Source organism: Carya illinoinensis, chromosome 3 (assembly GCF_018687715.1).
Source record: "Carya illinoinensis cultivar Pawnee chromosome 3, C.illinoinensisPawnee_v1, whole genome shotgun sequence".
Taxonomy (NCBI): Eukaryota; Viridiplantae; Streptophyta; class Magnoliopsida; order Fagales; family Juglandaceae; genus Carya; species Carya illinoinensis.
The window spans coordinates 47,417,679-47,422,601 of NC_056754.1; positions in this window are offsets into that span (position 1 = coordinate 47,417,679).

A 4,923-nucleotide genomic window follows, 5' to 3' on the forward strand; every position below is an offset into this window, starting at 1 on the left:
ATAAGAACAAACCAGCCTTTGTGTCTTCAAGAAAAGCTATAAATGAATACACAGAACAAGAAATACCTTCCTCACTTACCTTGAACCTTTTAACAGCAAGTCTGAAATCTCTGTCCTCTTACCAAGTGGCTGTTGGCAGTTTTGCAGCAAGAAGGCCCAAACTTTCCTCAGAAATATGGAAGCCAAGAGCAGTAGCTGAATTCAACTGAGAAAACCAGAGTGGCAAGTTCTTCAGCTTCGAAATATGTACTGATCAGCACCAACCGTGTACTTCATTCAGCTGATATGCAATAGTTTAAATGGGGTAACTTCCAAATTTACCCCTGCTTTTCCAACTTTCAGTAAACAGTCTCCCGCCCAATAAAATCCAGCGCCAAAACTTTCCCCCCACCCCACTGATATTAAATCCAGCTGTTTTCACATCAGGTTTTTATTAAGTTTACACTAAATAATCTAAGTTACCATTTACCTAAAATTAGCTTTTAAGTAAATCAAATTATTTACTTAGAAACGTCTCTTGATTCTGATGTATTGTGTTATAATACATTATGTATTAATTTGCAGTAGCATTAATTAATTCTTAGTGTTGATCAGAATTTCAAAGTTTACAGTTTTATAATACTGCCCACAACTGACACCATAATATATTATGCATATCTAATACTGGGAAGAAAGCTTGCAATTTGGAAATATCAATTAAACAGAACCTTTAGTGCAGCTTGTCTGTCTGGGTGCCTGTTATCAGCATGTTACCTTTGAATACCCAGGTTTTTCCTTATCCAACTTTCGTCAGTTGAAGCACATTTTAGTAATTATTTAAGAACTCCCTTATATTGGCCCAAATGAGTCCAAGTATTTTAATCTATGCTTGTCTCCCCTTGCACACAATATAGTAATTATATCTATATTAGTTACCTCACTTTCCAATTGTCTATGGTCATCTACCAATTGGAAAGTGCAACACATCCATTTCAACGAATTAGTTTAAAATGCTTTGGATCCTTTTTCATTATTGGACAAGATTTCACCTGCAGACTCTATCAACTCGATTCTGGTCCTTATATGGAGCTAAAAATAACGGGCAAGTTCCACTATATTTATACCATGCATTAAATAATCATCTCATTACAAGTTAATTGATCAAGAAAATCTTCCAATATATCGACGGTGAATACCCAGGCTAGCTCTATTGGGATAACTCAATTGTAATGCACTGCCCATGTAAAATATTCATGCAGTTCAGTTATGTGTATGGCACTAGAAGTATCATTAATATGTTCAATTGTAATTGTGCATGTTGTCTATATGGACTGCATTTTATTCTAATATTAAGATACCAAGCAATAAGTTATAAAAATGAGCTTCGGTTTGCATTTTCTCCATGCTCCTACTGCATCTCCACATTACTAATGGTTGCTACACAATGTCCACATTTTCTCTCTACTTATAACTTCATGCATTACTTAATTTTGGACATAATTATGGATGCAGTAACAAATACAATTTTTACTCTTCAGACGCATCTCATTCAAGTTGCACATGGTTAGTTTTATATAGTACATCACATGCACTATTGCATAGACTTAGTAGTCGACTTCGACCAGCTAACATTTAGCTACAACAGCAGGCTGTCGTGTTACAGCTTAGTTCATTTTATCACCTGCAGTAACAGCACACATCCATAACCATGGTTAGTACATGTGTTATGATGTTTGGCTAGAATCAACACAAAGACTCCAGTAACACAAGCAAGCAATAAATAACGGGCATTTGGCCACTTACTACCCAAGTTGCCCCAAGTACCAATTAAAGCGCCCTGCACAAGAATATTTTCATTACACTCCAGCCATCAATAAATCGCACAGTACAAGATAATGCATTTATTATTGAATAGCTATCACTAATAAGTAGGATGATGACATATTAGTAGTAAAGGTTATGGCCATTGAAGTCCAGTAGTCAAATAATATGAATTCGTTTACCTTATATACAAAGCACATTTAGTAGTCTAATTCGACATTGACTCATCATTTGTCGAGAAATATTCCTCGTCTAAATATTCCTCATCGCCATAACCATCTTCTGAAGCGTAAGCAACCACCTCATTGTTGATGAGATCTCTGGTATTCTCATCGTCACGGCCCAAATGCATACCTTCTGGGGCATCAATACTTATAGGTTCTATATCAATCCTACTTAGTGGAGTTATGACTGGATCATCATCACAATGCATAGGAGCATACTCATATGATGGAACATCATCTTGATAGGCATCATCGTCACTTGATTCGACATCAATATCATCTAATGCCCTCGGTATTGGTGGAATGTCGTAAACATTCCTATTTGTGAACTTCTAAACAACATACCAATTCCCTTTCAACCGTAAATCTTTTACATAATAACATTGGGAAGCTTGGCATGCCAACACAAATGGCTCGTCTTTATACCAAGTGCGTGATATGTTGACACTAGTCATATGGACGTCCACTCGGACCCCCCGTCTTTGATCACTAACGTCAAACCAATCACAACTTAACAAGTAAATGTGACGCCCTCCCATATAGCGTAACTCCAAGACTTCATTTATAACACCATAGAAGTTTAGATTATTAGGCAAATTTTCCCCCTTTACAACAACACTAGAATTTTGTGTCCGTCGCCATGGTTCACGTTGTTTTGAATGGAACCTTTTCCCATTTATAATACAAGCAGAATATGTTGCAACCCAAAGGTCAGGACTGCAAGCTAATGCATATAGATCTGCGGAAACATCTTGCGGGTTGACTATACGTTGGTCTTGAACCTGCCAGGATAAGGTGAACCGCCTCAGCATGTTAAGAGTTCGGTATTAGTGGGGGAAATATCTAAGTATTTCATGGATTTTGGACATTACACGTTTCTTGAACCAAGTTGGAAACTCATTCTTGTGCATGCGATCACAAGAATTTGGCGTATGCAACTTACACTTCTCGTAGTGGTCACTGCACACAAAACCCAAGGCCATGTATGTAAAAACCATGGGGACATAACACATAATAACAAAACTCTGTGATTGGAAAACATAAGTAACTGTTTGAAATATATGAAGGATGCATACTCTATGTAGGGTTGAATCTCTACGCAGTTGTTAAGAATGTACCATCGAGCTGAGCTAAGGAGTTTATCATCTAATTTCACATTAGATGCTATGCCCAAGGGACGAACATGTTGATTGAAAATTGATAAACCATCTATGGTGTCCTCTCCTCCGCCATCAATGTTGCGATCAACACGAGTGAACTTCGTCTCAATGTCTTGAAGGTACATTGAGCAAAATGTCAAGCATTCAAGGTGAATATATGCTTCAGCTATTGAACCTTCTGGTCGTGCTTTATTCTTGACATACCGCTTGAATTTGCCGAGATACCTCTCAAATGGATACATCCATCTATATTATACTAGACCCCCAAGTATAGCCTCACGGGGTAAATGAATAGCTAGGTGGACCATTACGTCAAAAAAGGATGGAGGGAATATCATCTCCAACTTACATAGGATGATGACAATATCACTTTGAAGCTGGGATAGGTGAGTTATATCAACTGTTCGGGAACACAACTTTTTGAAAAAACTGCTGAGCTCAGTCAAAGCCAAGGCAATGTCAGGTCGTAAGAACCCCCCAACTGCGATAGGAAGTAGGCGTTGCAAGAAAACATGACAATCATGGCTTTTAAACCCTGATATTTTGCAATCACGTACGGAAACACAACGGGCAATATTGGAAGCAAACCCATCAGGGAACTTAACCTCCACCAACCATTCACAAAATTTATTCCTTTCTTCTCCGTGGAGTGTGTACATTGCAGGTGGCAGCGTAAACCGTTCACCTGCATGCCTCAAATGTAATTCCTTCCGCATACCCAAAATCTCCAGGTCACGTCGTGCATTGATGTTATCTTTGGTTTTGCCAAGAATGTTCATTAAAGTACCAAAGATGTTATCACAAATGTTCTTTTCAATATGCATAACATCCAAATTGTGCCGAATCAAAAGAGTTGACCAATAAGGTAACTTGAAGAATATGCTAATCTTTGTCCAATTCAACTCTTCCGAAGTGCGTTTTCTCTTTCTACGGGATTTACTAAATTGCACATCCCTAACCATATGTAGTTGACTGACAATTTCTGATCCAGATAACACCCTTAGTGGAATACGGTGATCTTCTTTACCATTAAACAACCCTTTCTTCGATCTCCATATGTGGTCTAGCGGTAAGAATCGACGGTGTCCCATATAACACTGTTTCCTCCCAAACTTCAACCAATTTGATTCTGTATTGGCATTACAAGAAGGACATGCCAATTTTCCTTTAGTTGACCACCTAGAGAGATTACCGTAGGTAGGGAAATCATTGATTGTCCACATCAAGGCAGCATGCAACGTAAACGTCCCTTTAGTGGAGGCATCATATGTAGGCACCCCATGCTCCCAAAGTTCAACCAATTCATCAACCAATGGCTGCAAGTAAACGTCAATGTCATTACCTGGTGATTTAGGACCAGGAATAAGTAGGGATGTCATGAAGAATTGGTCTTTCATGCATGACCAAGGAGGCAAGTTATACGGCACGAGGATAATTGACCAAATGCTATACGGTTTTGCTAAATTGTTGAAGGGGTTGAAACCGTCATTGGCCAAACCGAGCCTCACATTGCGAGTGTCCCCAGCAAACCAACTATGGTCTTTATCAAATGTCTTCCAAGACTCAGAGTCTGCTGGATGCCTCATAATGGTATCAGTTGTGGCTCGTTGGTCTTTATGCCATCGCATATCAGTGGATATCTTTGTAGACATATATAACCGCTGCAGTCTTGGAACCAACGGGAAATGACGCAACACCTTTTGAGGAATAACTCGTGTCCCCTGTGTAGTTGACATCCA